At 34.8% G+C, this 20,777-nt stretch overlaps 1 protein-coding gene and 1 long non-coding RNA gene across 5 annotated transcripts in view; both read right to left on the reverse strand.

Moving 5' to 3' along the window:
- Positions 1–20,777, reverse strand: part of SPATA5 (spermatogenesis associated 5) — a 360,776-nt gene that overhangs the window by 187,123 nt on the left and 152,876 nt on the right. Inside the window, exon 15 of one of the 4 annotated variants that reach the window (XR_008421690.1) lies at positions 9,251–9,343. The exons of the other annotated variants lie outside the window; for them this stretch is intronic. The gene's annotated coding sequence lies outside the window, so the exon portion shown is untranslated. The remainder of the gene's footprint in view (positions 1–9,250; positions 9,344–20,777) is intronic. 4 annotated transcript variants of the gene reach the window in all.
- Positions 13,225–18,163, reverse strand: LOC128776547 (uncharacterized). The gene is made up of 2 exons (XR_008421697.1): positions 14,310–18,163; positions 13,225–14,271 (listed from the first exon to the last, which is right to left on the reverse strand). It is a non-coding gene; the product is annotated as an uncharacterized LOC128776547 (long non-coding RNA).

Here is a 20,777-nt window from a genome sequence, read left to right on the forward strand (position 1 = left end):
TTATGATTTGTATGAACTGAAAAGAAAGGAGAATGTGAGTTCTCCAACTTTAGCCCTATCTTAATGGGGCACAGTGTTTTAAACTGTTTGTTTTACCTTAGAAACTTATCGTTTTGCTATGGCTGAAAAGAAATGGATCTTAATTTGAAAACAGGAAAAAATGCATTTAAATAATAAGGTTATAAAATTTAGTATAATATATATGATATGTGACAGAACAACTTTGCATCCATATGCAAACTTGGACCTGTACTTTTAATTCATACTAGATACAAAACTTAAAACTGGATTACAGATCTAAATGTGAAATGTAAAACTTTTACCAAAAATATAGGAATCTCTTCAACAAATGGTGCTGGGAAAACTAGATATCACAGGCAAAAAGAAAGAAGTTGGAACCTTAACTTACACCTTATACAAAAATTGACTCAAAATGGATCAAAGATCTAAATAAACATGAGGCCCCAAACTATATAACTCTTAAAAGAAAACAAAAGGGAAAGGCTTCAGTGACATTGGATTTGGCAAGTGCTTCCCAGAATGACTCCAAAAGAAGTCAATAAAGTAAAACTAGACAGATTGGACATCAAAATGAAACAGAGTAAAAAAGGCAACCTACAGAATGAGAGAAAATATTTGCAAATCATATCTGATAAGGGGCTAATTATCCAGAATATATGAAGAACTTCTACAAGCCAACAACAAAAATTTAAAAATTGGTGGACTTGAGTAGATCTTTCTCCAGAGAGGATATACAAAAGGACAAAATTGCTCAACATCATTAATTGTTAGGGAAACACAAATCAAAATCACAAGGAGATATCACCTCACACCAATAAGATGGGTACTATTAAAAAAAAAAAAAAACAAAACCCAAGCAAACATAAAGTAACAAGTGTTAGCAAGGATGGGGGAAAAGTGGAAACTTTGTATTTCTGAGTATATATCTAAAATATCTGAAAACCAGATCTCAAAGGGATACTGGCACACTGACATACAGAGCAGCACTACTCACAACAACCAAGAGGTGGAAGAACCCAAGTACCCATTGACAGACGAACAGATGGGCAAGATGTACTATATACATACAACAGAATACTACTCAGTCTGAAAAAGGAAAGAAATTCTGATATATGCTACAACACAGATGACACTTGAGAACATGATGCTAAGTGAAATAAACAAGTCACAAAAAGACACATACTTCCACTCATATGAGGTATCTAGAGGAGGAAAATTCAAAGAAATATAAAATGGAATGGTGGTTGCCACAAGCTGAGTGGAGGAGGCAACAGAGAATTGTTGTTTAATGGGTATACAGTTTCACTTTTGCAAGATGAAGAAGTTCTGGTAATTGTATAACAGTGTGAATATATTTAACATTACTGAACTGTACATTTAGAGAGGACTAAGAGTAAATTCTTGGGGCACTTGGGTGGCTCAGTCGGTTAAGCGTCCAACTCGATGTTTGGCTCAGGTCATGATCTTATGGTTTGTGAGATCAAGCCCCATGTCAGGCTCTGCGCTAACAGTGTGGAGCCTGCTTGGGATTCTTTCTCTGCCCCCCTCTCTCTGCCCCTCCCCAACTCTTACATGCACACACTCTCTCTCTCTCAAAATAAATGTTTTAAAAAAGAAGAAATGATAAAGACAGTAAATTCTCTAATATGTGCTTTTTACAACAATATAATTTTTAAAAAATTGTTCATGACCTTGGGTTAAGCAAAGAATTGATTAAAAAAAAAATCCAAAAATCAAAAAAAGGAAATTGGGCTTCTTCAAGATTAAAAACTTTTGCTCTGGGAAATACACTGTTGAAAGAAAGACAAGCTACACGCTTACTTGTAATAAAACTGACAAAGGATTTGCAATCAGAATATAAAGAATACAAGCAAGAAGACAATCTAATTTAAAAAGTAAGAACTGCTGAAAAGAAGTACAACACTTCTTTAAAGAAAATATTCTAATCAAAAATGAGCAAATGAAAAGATGCCCAATATCATGGATTAGTCATTAGAGAAATGCAAATTAAAATAACATAACACTACATACCTATGATAATGGTTAAGATTTTTTTTTAAATTGCCCATACAGGAGGCACCTGGCTGGCTCAGTCAGTACAGCATGCAACTTTTGATCTCAGAGTTATGAGTTCAAACCCCACATTGGGCACGGAGACTACTTAAAAAAAAAAAAAAAATTACAAAAAATATTGCCAATACAAAGTGCTGGCAAGAATGAAGAACCTGGAATTCATATATTGCTGGTGATGTGACAAAGTCCTGACAATCTGGAAATCAATGAAGTTAAACATACAGTTAGACACCCTATGATTCAACAGTTCCACCCTTAGTAATTATCCTAGAGATATGAAAACTTACGTTCACACAAAAACCTGTCTGCTTATGTTTACTGTAGCATTATTCACAGAAAAAAACTGGAAACAATCTAAAATGTCCTTCAGTGGGTGTATGGTTAAGCAAACTGTAGTATATCCACATAGTGGAATATGATCTAGCAATAGAAAAGGAACAAACTATTGATACACGCAACACAGACAATTCTCAAAACCATGTTAAGTAAAAGAAACCATACTCGAAAGGTTACATCCTGCATGGTTCCGCTTATATAACATTTGAGAAATGGCAGTTATACGGCTATATCAGTAGTTGCCAGGGGTTAGTGGTAGAAAGAGGGTTAACTAAAAATGGGCAGCATGAAGGAATTTTTTTGGAGTGAATAGTGTTGTATTGTGATTCTGGTGGTAATTACACAATTCTGCACATTTGTCAAAACCTCACAGACTACACACCAGTTAGAAGCTCTGTGACCTTGGTCAAGTTTTTTATACCTCAGTTTCTAATCTATAGGATCAGATATGGTAATTGTATTTACCTCATAAAGTTAAGATTTATTGATTAAAACACTTAGAGCAAGACTAAGATTTAGGATATGTTGAACTGAAATGCCTTCAAGATATCCAAGTAGGCAGTTCACTGGAGAGGTCAGGGAAAAAGTCAGCTAAATCAAGTGCAATCACATGATACCTGAAGTCACAGATGCAGATGGGATTGCACACAGACAAGGAAGAAACAAGAGGGGTCCTCACACTCGGCCTTGATGAACTGCAACATTTCATCATCTCCTCTGATTAAGCAGAGGAGAATATGTAAAAGAGTCAAGAGGGGGCAGGAACAGAAGAAAAACCAGGAGACTGTTGTGTTATGTAAAACAAAGTCAGAGAGTATTTAGAAAAAGGAGCGGACAATGGGAGTGAACAAAACTAACAGATAATGACGGCTAGGTTTTTCTCTTTCCTTTAGTAATAAAACCCTCAATTAGACCTGTGTGCTCAGCCACAGAGCACATTTACCTTGCAGCCTCTCTTGTACCTGAATATAGAACACATTTATCAAAATATAGAACACATTTATCTTGCAGCCTCTCTTGTACCTGAATATGGTCATGTAGCTAAGATTACCCAATGGGATGTAAATGATACATGCAATTTATGGGTTATGTCCTTAAAGCAAGGGAGTAAGTTCTCTGTTACCTCATCTCCTGATTTCTGTTCACCCGAATGAGAACTCAAGTGAGGGAATAATGAGTTTTTAAACATGTGGCTAAGGGATGGTACCACAGCAAGATAGAATGAATCTGAGTTTCTGCCACCATTAAAAGAACCACCATATCATTTAATGGTTCTGTTGTCTTAATCTACTTTAAATGAAGATGAGTAGCTTTAGTATTTCAGAATACAGCAAATTTATGAGAAGGGGCATATACAAAGAATAATGTCAATATATTTTTAAGCAAGTATTTAAATGAAAGGTACAACATATGACTTACACATTAATAATGTAAGAACTACTGATCATAAAAAGCATATGATATTTTTCTACATTTTGAAAGTGATTCACAAGCGTTCTAAACCTTGTATTTGGAAATTCTTACATGCGATTCTCCATTTTGCTGGGTTTTAGAGGGAGTGAGAGCTGAAGAACAGAATCATTGCAAGTAATCAGGTGACTTCCCATGTCAATGATGGAAGTAATGAGACAGAAGAAAAGGAACTACCAATCTAGAAGTTAGACACAAGTCTAGTTTATGATGTCTGCTTTGGCAATTATTTAGGGGTTTAAATCATAACTATTTTTTTTCAGTCATTGAAAAGAAACTTCGGTGCAATTTTAATTCTTAGCTATCATAACTAGGTATAAGAAAATCTATTCATTAGAATATTAAAGGATAAGTTACACAACTGATTTTTATTTATCTTAATGATTCACATTAAATAATAAAATAACATAAAACCTTCAAATTTAACTTTTAAAAAACATAATCTGTGTTCTAAAAACACTCTCCAAATTATTTCTTCACTGGAAATTTTGCAAGGGAGTAGGAAACTGCACCTTTTAAGCCAGAAGAGAATTCAAAAAAGCCTGATTCAAGTATCAAAGAATAGTTTTAAGCTAAAAGAACAATAACTAATAATGATTTACTAAATCGGTCTTTATGTTTACCCTCCAACATTTCTACCAACAAATTTCCAGCAAACTACCAAGAAGATGTTTCTTTCTCGAACATAATGTTTTTTTTTTTTTTTTTGACTAATTGCATTTCTGAACTAAATGCATGCAAAGTTAATAAACGGACGGAAAAGCAAATATAGAGTTGTCATTTTAAAATTATATTCTTAAAAGGTTTAGGGGTATCATTTGGGAACACAAAGAGATTTCCTTCTGTAACAGCATTCCAGGACATCACTCTTTCCTGCCTACCAGCAGACAAGATTATACTTGTCTGGAATGTCAGTGAAGTATTTATACAAAGGCAGTTTTTCAGAATCCTCTTATTGTGAACACAAAACAGGAAATACAGTAATACCATCAGTATATGTTAAACACTGTTTAGTATAAGCTGTGTTTCTCCCTTAATAAGTACTAGGTTAACCTTCAAGAGGAGGAGGTGAAAATGAGCACATGTATAAACACATACCACTAGTTGTTTGCAGCTGGCCAGAAGAAAGGCTCAGGAAGAAAAATTCAATCAAACTTTAAGAATTTGCCAAACGATGTTTTAGTCAGTGTTAAAACTACAGCCTCTAATAAAAGCTTATTTTTCTCAAGTTCACAGGGGGAAATGAAAGTACTATTCCATAAAAGTTAGTATTTTATTGAATGAAAAATACCTTAATAATATGTTATTTAATTGAAATACTGTTTCTGAGGCAGGAAAAACAAATTTCTATGTAAACTGGGCATCCAACAAAAACATCAAATAAAGCAATTCATGGTCTTTTAAAACACATTTTTCAATTTTTTCACTAAAAACACAGCTTAATTTACCTTCCCTGGATTAAAAAAAAATCTACAAAATTACATACTTAAGAATTTTAAAATTTATTTACAAATAGGTATAAACTACAGATGGTATCCCAAGTAGAATAAACTCTTACAGAGATAAATTTTAATCTTCCATAAGATAGCAGAATGAACTTTGGTTTGACTGCCCCCTGCTGATATTAAAGATTTAAGACTATAAAAGTTGGATTTCACAAAATTGTGATGTTATTGTTTTTTAAAAGATGATTCTGTTTCTACTCAGAAATTGTTTTCAATCTGTTAGTGAAAACTAAGGAGATTTAAAAGTTTATGTCTTATTCTCACTCAATGGTCAAATATTTGAAGAATATCTATTACCTGACACTTAAAGGGTTTCATCTCTCTGACATCAAAATACTTAGAAGCTATTAGATGGATTGGAAAAATCTGGAAAAGAATGAACTATTAAAGAAAAATCAAGAACTAAACTAAGTGGTACTGAAGAGAAGGTAGAGAAAAAGATACTGGTAAAGCCAAATTAGTTCTTTTTTTTTTTTTTTTAAGTGAAAGGTTGTTAAGACTGAAACAGTTGAGAAAAAGTAATGAGGATGGTGTTAAATGGAAAAGAGACAAAAGAAGCAAAAGCCTGGAGGAAATAATGAACATGGCATGTGCAGAACACATGACACTAGAAGACTTAATTGCCATGGGGCACCCAGGTGGCTTCAGTCGGTTAAGCATCAGACTTTGACTCAGGTCATGATCTCACAATTCATGGGTTCGAGCCACACATGGGGCTCTGTGCTGACAGCTCAGAGCCTAGAGCCTGCTTTGGATTCTGTGTCTCCCTCTCTCTGTCCCTCCACCCTCCGCCTCTACTGCACCCCCCTCTCTCTCAAAAATAAACATTTAAAAAAAAATAGAAGACTTAATTGCTAGAATAAATGGATAAAATTATGTTTCATGAAAATAGAAAATAATGGTGGAAAACAGGCCCAACTTTTCCAAACTAAAAAAGTCAGAATGAAGAGCTGGACTTGAGGCAAACAAAAGGGAGCCACTGTAGTAGGTTCTTTAGCAGTATGGTAACCTGGTAAAGAAGCATAATAACCTGGTTAAAGACATTCCTTTAGGAAGAGGACTGTGAAATAGAACAAAGATGAAATGGAGGAAAGAAGAGACAGGAGGCAGAGAAACAAGTTAAGAGGCAGAGAAACTGGTTAAGAGACAACTCTAGTAACCCAGAGAAAGAAGGGAACCAGAATGGAAGCAATGGGAATGAAAAACAAGAATGACATTGAGATACATTTTGAGTTGAAAGCCAAACTGGAGGCTCTACAGGACTTAGATTTTTGTCCAATCCTTACACTATATCATGATTGTTGAGTTCAAGTGAAATAATACATAAAAATTTTCAAATTGAGATGAGACAGAGGAAGTAAGTGGAGCAATTCACTTTAAAGAGAACGTCTCTGAGAGTAAAGGAGAAGCATGGAAATAAAAGGACATATGCAATGTTTAGTTAAAGAAGGGATACATACGTAAGTTCATGGCAAATGGTCTCAATTATCTCTATAAATTGGTTTCCACGCTCATTTCTCAAGTAAGAATGATAGATAAATACTCGGCCAAAATTTGGAAAATATTTGATGTCATTTTTCTATCCAGGAGTTCACTTCCTACTAGAGATATCCAGTCCCAAGGGATGGCTTCATCTAGCCAAGACTTCTCATTTTTCTCTGTCTAGAAAAATCTGTGTGCTATTTCATAAAAATGTTCAAAGCTGACCCAATGATGACACTGTTTCCTACACATATAAGTACAGTCTTTCCAAACACAGTTTATGTGAAAACATCTGGACTCAAGCAAGCACCTCAAGAGAAGACCATATTCATATGCCACAGGTAAAAGTGGTAATGCTAAGACCTCATGAGAAAGTAATACATCTCCTAAGACAAAAGAGTGGTCTTGTATTAGAATTAGCAAATAAAATCATGGAAAATAGTAATTTCTGATTGTCATATTTTCTTTGCAAAGAAATTATTGTTTAAAAAATTATAACACAAAGTTAGATTTCAATTAATTCATTTTCTTACAAAGCATCAGATCCATTTGTAATTCTTGTGGCCCAAGTTTACTATCTTCTTTCATTATAATGTCACTGTTAAAAAATGAACATCATAATAATAGTTTCCACTCAAAATTCACCTTCATAAAGTAAAGAATTAACAATAGGATGTGCATAAGTCCAATAAGAACGTATTATACTTATGGGAGAGTATACCAGTTGTTTTGAGGCAAGGCCTTGTGCTTCTTCATGATCAAATATTCCAATACAGTTGATATGAGATGTTAACACTAATTAATATTTCCTAGAAGAGACTCAAAATCATCAAGACCTCATAAGTTATTTGTGGAATAAATAAAAATGCTACACTGATTACAGGTCTCTATGACAGACCAAACTAAGTTCTTCTCTAAAGTGAAATAGGCGGGGATCTGATAACATCTTTTTTTCTTTTAAATTGAAAAAGAGTATACAAGTTATTAAATAAAACTTTAGAGAATGAAAAAAGAATTAACTATTGTTATATTTGAGATATTTTAAACATCTTTTATAATTAAAAATGTCAGTTTTCCATTTTCAAGCTCAAGTAAAATGAATTTTTCCGAGGCAATTGTCTTTTGAAAAACAAATAAAAGTTCATCTGACAAGAGATTTCCCATAAAATAAAATAAAATAAAATGAAAAAATAAAGAGGTCAATTTTCAGAAAGTGCATGATTAAACAATAGGAATGACAATTTAAAACTGAGGAAAGCAAAGCAGATTGTAATCTACACTGCATGCAGGACACATCTGGATAAAGAATAGAGGTGAATTTCAAAACACTACCAACAACTGAATATGTTGTCTAACAAATGTGCAATAAAAAAAAGAGGACATGGCCAAAATTATAGCTTTGTATTCTATCCATTAAAGATTACAAATGTAAAGAGATGGTCTTATGTATAGAAAGAACAGTTTATCAATACCTCAAAAATCTTTCTGATATTTTCCTTCATTAGTTACTACCGCATTAGACAACAAAAGTAGGCAGTATTATGTCCAAAGGTGCACAGTTAAAAAAAAAAAAAATGCATCTCAGGGCAAATCTAGTTCTGTCCAATCAGCATATCCTTGGGAAATGTTTATCTGATTATCTAAATATTATCCTAGACCCTAAAACAGGTAATTTTGAATTTAGAGATTGGAAGTAGAGATGTGTGGATGTGTGGAAATGAGTAAGGCAACAAAACAACAAACAAAAAACAAACAGGCAATTGGGAAAGCAGAATGGGACCTGAGTCCAGAATGAAAGATACAGATATGATCTATACAGATCTGTACAGAATGAATGACATCCCTGAGTGACAAGACTAGTTCAAATTAAAAGTCAAGTTTGCCAGCTATGAAGTTTTTTAAACAATCATCCTTGAATATATTCATGTTTTAAGAACTTACAAGGAAAAAGGTCCTTATACTCTAAGGAGACACAAAAAGGCCTATGGAATTTGACTCAATTAAAATAGTCTGTTTGGACAAGGTTACAAAACAAAGTATCTTGAATTTGACAGCAGTAACCATCCTGACTCACGAAGACTCAGTCTTTCCTGAAGGCTATGTATGTAAGACCATGTTTAAGATGGCAGCACATACAATAAGAAAAATAATTTATGTATACATAAACTGAAAGGATGGTTAATACTAATGAGCGCTTTTATTGGTAAACAGTAATGGATAAAATGATGTCATCAGCACACGGAAATATTAGCCCTTAGTCATTATGGCATTTTCTTAGAATTTCTCTGAGAAGTTATTTGCATAAACATTAGATAGAAGAGGTCAGAAAAGATTTAAAATTGTAAATTATGTTAATGACTCACTGAAGAAATTCAAATGTAATGGACTGTTTCCTCAAGGGGAGTGATTCATTCACAGGTATCCATTCACATTCTCTTGACCAGTACTTGCAACAACTAAGACAAAACCAAAATGGCTGGTCAGGATTGATGACAAATTCTATAAGTTTGAAAACAGATGAAAATCACTGGTCACTACAGGGAAATACCTCATAATTATGGCCTCATTAACGCAATACTACATAACCCGAACCTTTATCTTTGTAATTTATTTTAAAGTTCTGGCAGCCCCAGCACATCTAACCTATCAATTCTGACAGGAAATGCTATTATTTTCAAGAATAAACAAGTTGGAAAATTAGAGCAAAATGGGGAGTGAAGATGGACCCTGCATACTGCACTATTGCATCTAAACTTCCTTTACGTATAAGAGTAAGTTTGGAAAATGGAGAACAAAGTATATAATTTCCTAGACTCTTCGGAAAGATCAAGGATACTTGCAGTTTATCTGCAAGTGTTAAGACTGATTCACAGGGTCCTTATGAGGAGACTTATGAGGACAAAAGCAAGACACAGAAGGACACAGACTGAAATGGTGGAACATATACCATCTAAATGATGCAAGAAACTTGCTTACACTTACCTTTTCACTTTTAACACTAAGTTAATAAATTGTAACTCACCATAAATATTTCCTTCTTTCCAAGACATCCATTCTATTTTAGTTTTTGCTTTAATATTTGTATAAATAATTTGACAAAAATCCTTGAAGAAAGTCTCAAATATTTCTAACTTAAAAATTATAGACTTGTTCTTTCCAAAAAAGGGGAAAATCTTCAGATTATACACATCAACAACACAAAATTTAAAAACTGTCTTTTATTGTCTCTATTTTACTTTTATTTATGTTATTATTTAAAAAATTAATTCCAGTGTAGTTAACATGTAATGTTATATTAACTTCAGGTGTACAATATAGTGGTTCAACAATACTATGTTACTCAGTGCTCATCAAGATTATCCTCTTCATCTATTTCAACCATCCTCCTACCCACTTCCTTTCTGGTAACCATTTATTCCTTCTCTGTGGTTAAGAGTCTGTTTTTTGGTATTTCTATTTTTTCTTTGTTCATTTGTTTTATTCTTAAATTCCACACATGAGGGAAATCATAAAGTATGTGTCTTTCTCTGATTTATTTCACTTAGCATCATATACTCTACATCCAACCATGTTGTTGCAAATGGCAAAATTTCATTCTTTTTATGGCTGAGTAATATTCCATTGTATATACCACACCTCTTTATCTATTCATCAATCAATGGACATTTGGGCTGCTTCCATTGTTTGGCTATTATAAGTAACACTGCAGTAAAAATAGGGGTGCAAAAATCCTTTTGAATTAATATTTTTGTATTCTTTGGTTAAACACTCAGTAGTGGGATTACCGGATACTATTTTTAACTTTTTGAGAAACCTCTATACTGTTCTCCACAGTGGCTGCACCAGTTTGCATTCCCATCAAGAGTGCAAGAGGGTTCCTTTTTCTCAACATCTCGCCAACACTTGTTTCTAGTGTTTTTGATTTTAGCCATTCTAACAGGTATGAGGTGATATCTCACTGTGGTTTTGATTTGTATTTCCCTGATGATTAATGATGTTGAGAATCTTTTCATGTGTCTATTAACCAACGGTATGTCTTTTTGGAGAAATGTCTATGCATGTCTTCTGCCCATTTTAATTGGATTAGTTGTTTTCTGAGCGCTGAATTGTATAACTTCTTTATATATTTTAGATACAAAGCCTTTATTGAATATGTCACTTGCAAATACCTTCTCCCATTCAGGAGGATGTCTTTAATTTTATTGATTATTTTCTTTGCTGGGCAGAAGCTTTGTATTTTGATGTAGTCCCATAAGTTTATTTTTGCTTTTGTTTTCCTTGCCTCAAGAGACATTATCTAGAAAAATGCTACTACAACCAATGTGAGAAAAAATACTGTCTGTGCTCTCTTTTAGGAGTTTTATGGGTTCAGGTTTCACATTTAGTTCCTTCATCCCTTTTGAGTTTATTTTTGTGTACTGTGTAAGAAAACAGTTCAGTTTCATTCTTTTGCATGTAGCTGTCCAATTTTCCCAACACCGTTTGTTGAACAGATTTTCTTTTTGCATATTCTTGCCTCCTTTGTTGAAGATTAATTGACCATATAACCATGCGTTTATTTCTGGACTCTCTATTCTATTCCATTGGTCTATGTGTCTGTTTTTTGTGCCAGCACCATAGTGTTTTGATTACTATAGCTTTGTAGTATATCCTGAAATCTAGAATTGTGACACCTATAGTTTTGTTTTTTTTTTTTCTTTTTCAAGACTGCCTTGACTGGGGTCTTTATGATTCCATACGAATTTTAGAATTGTTTGTTCTAGTCCTGTGAAAAATGCTGTTGGTATTTGATAGGGATTGCATTAAATATGTAGATTGCTTTGGGTAGCATGTCCATTTAAACAGTATTTGTTCTCCTAAAGCATGATCATGGAATATCTTTTCATTTGTTTCTGTCATCTTCAATTTCTTTCATCAATGTTTTATAGCTTTCAGAATACAGATCTTTCACCTCCCTGGTTAAGTTTATTCCTAGCTATTTTATTCTTTTTGGTACAATTGCAAATGAGACTATTTTCTTATTTCCTCTGTTACTTCATTATTAGTGTACAGAAATGCAACATATTTTTATATACTGATTTTGTATCTGTGACCTTACTGAATTCACTTACCAATTCTGGTAGTTTTTTTTGTGTGAAGTTATTTAGGGTCTTCTAAATATACTATGTTATGTGCAAATATTGGAAGTTTTACTTCTTCCTTATCAACCTAGGTGTCTTTTATTTCTTTTTGTTGTCTAATTGGTGTGGCTAGGACATCTACTACTATGTTGAACAAAAGTGGTGAGATTGGACATCTTGTCTTGTTCTTGACAATAGGAGGGAAGCTCTCAGCTTTTCACCATTGAGTATGATGTTAGCTATGGGTTTCTCAAATATGGCTTTCGTTATGATGAGGTATGTTCCCTCTAAACCTACTTTGTTGAGTTGTGTTTTTTTTTTTAATCATGAATGGATGTTGTACTTTGTCAAATGTTTTATTTTATCTGCATGTATTGAAATGATAATGTTTTTTATCCTTTCTCTTGTTGAAGCAGTATATCACATTGATTGAGTTGCAAATATTAAACCTGGAATCCTGGGAATAAATCCCACTTAATCGTAGTGATCAAATCTCCTAATATTTTCTTGAGTATTTTTACACATATATTCATCATTGATATTGACCTGTACTTCTTTTTTTTTGCAGTGTCTTTATCTGGTTTTAGGATCAGGGTAATGATGGCCTCATAGAATGAATTTGGAAGCTTTCCTTCCTCTTCTATGTTTTGGAATATTTTGAAAGAATAGGTCTTAACTCTTCTGTAAATATTTGTTCAAATTCACCTGTGAAGATGTCTGGTCCTGGATTTTTGTTGTTGGGAATTTTTTGATTACTGATCCAATCTCATTGCTAGTAACTGGTCTGTTTTCAAATTTGCTATTTCTTCCTAGTTCAGTTTTGGGAGGTTTCTAAAGGAATTTTTCCATTTCTTAGAGGTTGTCTAACTTGTCATTAAGTGGGATTTATTCCCAGGATTCCAGGGTGGTTCAATAGGGTGGTTGTTGATCACTTAAGTTTGAACCCATTCTTTACTCCTCTTCCCACCATGTTTTTGGGATTTGATGTCATATTCTACATCCTTCTATTTTGAGTCCCTTGACTGATTTTTATAGCTATACTTATTTTTACTGCTTTTGTGCTTCCTGCTTTTATTACTCCTACTTACTGTCTTTCCTTTCCACTCAAAGAATTCTCTTTTAACATTTCTTGTAAGGCTGGTTTAATGGTCATGAATTCCTTTAACTTTTGTTTGGGAACCTCTTAATCTCTCCTATTCTAAATGATAGCCTTGCTGTATAGAATATTTTGGTTTTTTTTCCTTTCAGCATTTAAAATATATCATGACACTCCCTTCCGGCCTGCAAAATTTCTGCTGAAAAATCAGCTGATAGCATTCAGGGTTTCCTTTGTATGTTATTATTTTCTCTTGTTGCTTTTAAAATTCTCTCTTTATTATTTCTTTTTGCCATTTTAATTACTATATGTCTTGGTTTGGATATCCTTGGGTTGACTTTGTTGGGGGCTCTCTGCCTCCTGGATATGGATTCGTCTCCTTTCCCAGATTCAGGAAGTTTTCAGCTATTATTTCTTCAAATTCTCTGCCCCCTTTTCTTTCTCTTCTTCTGAGATTCCCTATAATGTGAATCTTATTACACTTGATGGTGTTGCCGAGTTCCCTAAGTCTATCTTCATTTTGTATTTTTTTCCTCTCACCTGTTCAGGTTGATTGCTTTCCATTACTCTGTCCTCCAGGTTGCTGATGCATTTTTCTACTCTCCCTTGTCTACAATTTATTCCATCTAGTGTATTTTTATTTTTATAATTTATTTTTAAGTATTTTTTAAATTAATTTTTTTAATGTTTATTTTTGAAGGAGAGAGAGACAGAGTGTGAGCAGGGGGAGGGGCAGAGAGAGAGGGAGACACAGAATCTGAAGCAGACTCCAGGCTCCGAGCTGTCAGCACAGAGCCCCACGTGGGGCTTGAACACACGAGCCATGAGATCATGACCTGAGCTGAAGTTGGACACCCAATCAACTGACCTACTCAGGTGCCCCCATCTAATGTATTTTTAATTTCAACTACTGAGTGCTTTATTTCTGATTGGTTCTTTTTTATATTTTCTATCTCTTTGCTAAGGGTCTCACTGAGGTCTTCCACTCTTTCCTCAAGTACAATAAGTACTTACTTCAAGTAAGTATCTCTATGATCATTACTTTAAATCATCTATCAGGCATATTACTTATCTCTGTGTCACTTACATCTCTTGCTGTGATTTTGTCCTGTCCTTTCATTCAGGACATTTTTCACTATGTCCTCATTTTGTCTAGCTCTGTCTCTCTCTCTATATATATACATATACATATACATATACATATACATATACATATACATATACATATATGTATGTATGTGTGTGTATGCATATTATATACATATACATGTATGTGTATATATATATATATATGTATATCTTTTAGAGAGAGCACACCAGCAGGGTAGAGGGGCAGAGAGAGAGAATCTTAAGAAGGCTCCATGCTAAGTATGAAGCCCAACATGGGCTTGATCCCACAATCCTGGGATCATGACCTGACCGGAAATCAAGAGTTGGGATGCTCAACCGAGCCACTCAGGCACCCCTGTGTCTGTTTCTACATGTTAGAAAAGTCAGCTACATCTCTTGCTCTTGAAGATAGTGGTCTTATGAAGAAGAGGTACTGTAGTGCCCTGCAGTACAGTGCCCCCTGCTCACCAGAACCTGAAGCTTCAGGGATGTCTCCTATGTGTGTTGTATGCACCCTGCTGTTATGGCTAAGCCATTTTTCCTTTGGTCCAGTCATCTCCAGTGGCTCTCTTTATCTGTCATGGGCAGTGTATCTTTTCTGCACTGCTGTTGGGCTGATCTGGGCACTTGAGTTGAGTCAGACCAAGCATTTGCCAGAAATGCAGTAGCACTAAACTGCAGAGCACTTTCATTTTCCCTATTTTGTCCCCTGAGAAGCTTTTGTTGTGTGTGTGTGGGGAGGGGGAGGGTGCTGCAATCAGACCAGCTGTCTGTTCCCAGCCTGTTGCCAGGGCTGTAGTCTGACTGGTGTGCGTGGTTAACCTTCTCTCTCCCTGGAGCAGGAATCACTTTGAAGTGGTGGTAGCCCATTGGGGCTGCATGCCCACTACCAGATTTGTGGCATGGCTTTGGATGGGCTCTGGCCCAAAGTATACTGGAGGTAGTGGATCTGCAGAAGCCAGCAGGACATGTGGCGTTAGCAAAGTTTCTGCTGATATGCTGTGGGAGGAGACCTTGAGCCTGGGCTTGGCTGAAGGAGGTGTGCTGCAGGAGAACACATGGGCAGGGTGCAGTCTTTGCACTGTTAGGTAGCAAGTGTCAGTACAATGCCATGTTCTTTTTTTTTTTTTTAATGTTTATTTATTTTTGAGACAGAGAGAGACAGAGCATGAATGGGGGAGGGGCAGAGAGAGAGGGAGACACAAAATCGGAAGCAGACTCTAGGCTCTGAGCCATCAGCCCAGAGCCTGACGCGGGGCTCGAACTCACGAACCGTGAGATCATGACCTGAGCTGAAGTCGGATGCTCAACCGACTGAGCCACCCAGGCGCCCCAATGCCATGTTCTTAAGCTGGGGGCAGGGATGTGAGAGGGAAATGATCCCCACCAAATCCTTTATTCCTAGAGATGTCCTCTATAGAGGATCTCTGCACTTCTAGCACATGCTCTAAGATTAGTAAACAAATCTCTCTCCCCTATACCCCATATGATTTTCAAACTGCTGCTTCTATGCTATATCTCCACAAGGCTGTTTGTCCTGCTGTCTCTTTAAGGGCAGGGACTCAGTTTCCCCTAGCACTCTGGGCTCTCCCAGTGCTAAGCCTACTGATTTTTAAAGTTCTAGGTTTTAGGTTCCTGCTGATTGTAGGAAATTGTAAAATTCTACCCCTCTGGTTTTCAAAGCCAAATGTTATGGTGATTCATCTTTCCTATGTGCATTCCTTGGTGTGAATCTGTCTGTCTCCTCTTTCCACACCTGTGGCACCACCCTCTCCAGGAACCATCTCATGGGCCCATTTAGATCCTGACAGGGTCTCTGTCCTTCATACCCTCTTTGATGTGGCCTCTTCTCTACATAGCCATGGAGAGTTTGCTCTGCCAGTCTTCAGGTCGTTTTCTGGGTTATTTACACTGATTTGAGTGTTATCTAGTTGGATCTGTGGGATAAGGTGAGCTTAGATTCCTCCTACTCCATTTCCTCCGGACTCAAAAAAACTGTCTATTTCAACACTGAAGACAATAAGAGAATTCTCAAGAAACAATAAGAATACACAAAGTTAGAGGCAAGCCAATGAAAAATAGCTACCTCTAGAGCAGGCATTTGCCTTGAGTATATGAGAATTCCTTATGGTCTAGAAATTTAGTTTTAATGAATCCCATTCACCTGCAAAAGTAAAAACACAATCAAAGACCTGGCCTTGGTGGATAGTTGAGAAAGAATCTAGGGCAGGGACTTCAAAGGAGGATACCTTTAGTCAGTCATCCCAGTCAAATCCAGCCTACAGACAAAACTGCAGGGATATGCCACCATGGCTTTAGCTTATAGTGAAAGAGAAATAGATGAGGAAAAAAAATAACTCCCCATAGAAATGATAATTATGAACCTTAAATAAGATTACCCACATAGCCCAAAAAAACTCAGCTAAAAATTTGGTTTAAAGTTGTCCTGGGCACCCCAATAGCAATGAGCATAGTTAATGTGCAGAACTTGGCTTCTAAATACCATTCTCCAGCAAAAGGAATCAGAGCCCCTTGGAAAAGTGACTGATTTCAGAATTGCAGCAGAGAAAGTAAAATATTCATTCAGAACATCTATCTCATGTCAGAAAGAAAGTATAGAAGAATGTTGGAGATATAGGAAAAAGGTACAGGAGCTTGAAGGTGGTCCATTGGCCTAAATTGGGATAATTTGAGGATCAAGATAAATAATGACAGTTAAGTATTAAAAATCAATGAATAAGTTAAGAATCCATAAGTCTATAGTGATAAACATAAGGAAAAAGGGGGAATCTCTTCTTGAGAGTAGAAAGCCAATCAATACATGCAGGAAAAAAAAATGGTGCAGTGAGAAACATCACCATTTGGCAACCATTGTAAAAATAACTTGTTTAGGCAAGAAACATCAATGGATTCTTAAATTAGTGGTGAAAGTCTAAGTAGCACTAAGATACTTACATAGGATCAAAGTATACCTCAACAAGATAATTATAAAGTATAATGGAAAAGCAGTAGCTTTGTGGTAAAGAAACTGAAAGACATCCCCTTAACCCAGTGATCAAAAATAACATCACCAATAATGGTACAAATCAGTCATGTCACTCCTGATAAGAGAAGAATATTGCATCTGTGGCATTACTATCAAAATGCATAACCTGAATCTCCTCATGAATAAACATCAGAAAAACCTAAACTGAGAGACATTCTACAAAATAATGGTCATATACTCTTGAAGAACGTTATAATCATTAAGGACAGAGAGACTGAGGAATTATTTCATATTAAAGGAGAATAAAGACATAGGATAGCTAAATGTTGCACATGATACTGCATTTTCTTTTTTACAGAGGACATTATTGGGTAATTAACAAAAGGTGGGTGTTATATATAGATTATATAACAGTACTGGGTCAGCATTAGTATCCTGATTTTGATCAATGAATTGTGATTTTTTTGTAAGAGAATGGCTTTGGTTTTGAGGGAACACACATTCAAGTATTTACGGCAAAGGCATCATATATATAATATCCTTTCAAATGGTTCAGAAAAAAATTTAGAAATACAAGTAGAGAGAAAGTAATAAACTGAATGTGAAAATGTTAACACCTGGGGAACTTGGGTTAAAGACATAAGGAAACTGATTATAAAATTACTGTTAACTGTAGTGTAAGTCTGAAATGATGTCATAAATGGAAACTTTTTCAAAAAAGATTGTTTTTCGGGTGATAGTGTCTCCAGGTCCCTTACAGAAAAAAAATACAAACTCTCTGTAATAGAAAAATATTGTAAGTTCAAACCTCAATAATAAACTTCAAGAAACATGCGCTAACAATAAAAAGTGACACACACACACAAAACCAGAGGACATACACCATCAGAGAACCAGTTGTTACAAGACATATAGAATCACATCTACAAAGACCGAATATATTGGAAATGTTTTGAAGCTGAGTCTAAATGACTATAGTTAATTTGCTTAAAGAAACAATGTAACTGAAAGCTTAATAATAAAACAAAATAAGGTACAGTGACTACTGAAAACTAAAAGGCAGAAGTCCCTAATTATGATTTAAAAAACAAAAACAAAACACTATAAAAATAAATATGGTAGAGAAGAAAGGTTAAGGTCCCGGACTTTCAAGTCAGACCATCTGGTTCCATAACTTACTTGTAATATAACCTTGATGTAATTATTTAACCCTCCTGTGCCTCACTTTTCTTTATCTGTAGAACAGGATTAAGAGTACCTCATAACATCATATGATTGGTATAAGAACTAAATGAGTGGGCTAATGTATATCAACAATTTTGAACAGCATCAGTACATTAAAAAATCCTCAATTAGTGGTGGTGGTAGTATTTTTCAGAAATATCCATACCCAAACTTCTTACAATCTCTTATTATCAGAGATCAATTATTATTATTATCAGTATTATTAAAACTTAATAATTTGTGTGTTAGGCAGAAGCTCTCTGAATTGTCTCGAAAACTTTCTTACCCAGTATTTTTCTTTCTCACAACTGTAACAGTCTAGGGTATTCTTCCTTAGATACTTCTTCTCTTCAACCCATTCCAGTTACCTTATCCAACAAGAGCCTTACCTCATTCTGAGCCTCCGTAATGTTACTCATTGAAACACTGAATTGGGAGTGAAGGTAGCTTTAATTTGGCTGCCTTAATACAATGTATACTGTGTCATTGAACATAAGAACTAGAAAGGACCTTAGAGATCATCTAGCATGCTAGTTCTGGAAGAGTGGAATGCCTACAAAAACCTGAAATGTTTTTAGATGATATGTGGACCGTCTAAATAAATAACATGAATTTTATTCCCTTTTTAATTTTCTAATTATCACAGGATCATTTTTAAATTTCTTTTTTTAGAGATTATTTCAAATTCACATTACAGTTGCAAGAATAAGAAGAATACACAGAACTCCCACATAACCTTTACTCAGTTCACCTATTATTAACATTTTACCCTTTCTGCCTTGTTCTTATGCTCTGTGGTTCTGCTTCTGGGGAAGGGAGGCACCTAAAACTTGCTAATCTTGTTTTGCTTTGAGCCCTCTGCAAAGATCACACTTAATAGCACTGTTTTGTTTTCACTGTATTTATTTTTACTGTTGTTTTTATTTATGGCAAGTATCCCTTTTAGGGAGATATAAATTATCCTTATTCATTAAATTTATCTAAGTGTTTAAAATATCACCTGAAGGAAAATATAAACTGTAGTAAGCTGATGCATGAATATGGCAAATCCATGATGATGCACAGGGAAAAATAAAACTTAGAAAACAAGTATCTTTATAAAAAATAAGCTGCTGGCTGAACAAGAGTAAAATACACAGACGTCTAGCCCAGCCTGGTACTTATGCTAAGTAAGTGAGTTAGAACCTAGAATTAAAGCCTCCTTTAGGTCAATGCTCTTTCAATTTCTTTATGGAGGAATTATCACAAAAGTCTTAATTTTCCAATGCATGATTGTACCTGGCATAGAAGGCTAAATATCACTGGCCTATAAGATTACATTTGCTATGCTCCCACATCCTCCCCCTAACCTAACCTTTACTCTCCTGTTCTGGGTGCACAGCAAAAGTCAACTGAGTCTGTTCCTATGCTACCTCTTTCCTGTCTCTCTTCTATTCAGTAAGTATTTACTGAGCATTTAATATGGCCAGAAGATTAATAAACACAATGATAAATCAGAGAACAAAAACAATTTAAAAATCCTGAATCAATAATTCTAGCTTAATAATTATTTAATATTAAAATAATGTGACATAAATAAATATTATTTAAACCAATAAAATATGACTGCCAAAGGAACATGACTATTTCTGTAAAAACCAAGGCAAACAAATGCTTAGGAAAATTAAAAAAAAAAAGTGAATTAAACTAAAATAACTATTTTGGTATAAGCAGAACATCTGTAAAAGAACAGGGAAACCTAGGGTGCCCTAAGCTCTCATTATATAAAAGTCAAAACACATTGAAAGCAATACAATGAAGTTTAGATAAGAGATACCATATAACTCCAATCAGTATATTCTCAAAGAAACTCATTTGCCCTGAAACAAATGAATAGCAAATTAATAATGTTTAAATGTCTATGTTAAAGAAAAGTCATTAAACTTTATATAAAATATTTTAATAATTCCTCATTTGATTTTTTTCAATTAACTACTAACTAATGGCTACCAAGCAGCAGTTACCTGAAAATCTTGACACATTAAAAATTACTGGTGAGACAGCCAAATGGTAGAACCACTGTAGAAGAAAATAAGGCAATATATACCAAAATTAAAAAAGCATTTACCCTTTAACACAGTATGCCCACTTTATGACAAACCTGCACAACTACAAAATAATAGTTGGATAAGGTTGTTAGTAATGGCAAAAGACTGATGACAGTCTAAATGTCCATTGATAAGGGACTATTTGTATGTAGTTCTGTGCTTATGCAGCCTACAAAAGGATGAGTAAAATACCCATATACTGAGAAGGAATGATCTCCAAGATACGGTGCTAAATGAAAAAAGCACAGCACTTAACAACATACATAT

Source organism: Panthera pardus, unplaced genomic scaffold (assembly GCF_024362965.1).
Source record: "Panthera pardus isolate Hobbes unplaced genomic scaffold, ASM2436296v1 HiC_scaffold_13, whole genome shotgun sequence".
Lineage (NCBI taxonomy): Eukaryota > Metazoa > Chordata > Mammalia > Carnivora > Felidae > Panthera > Panthera pardus.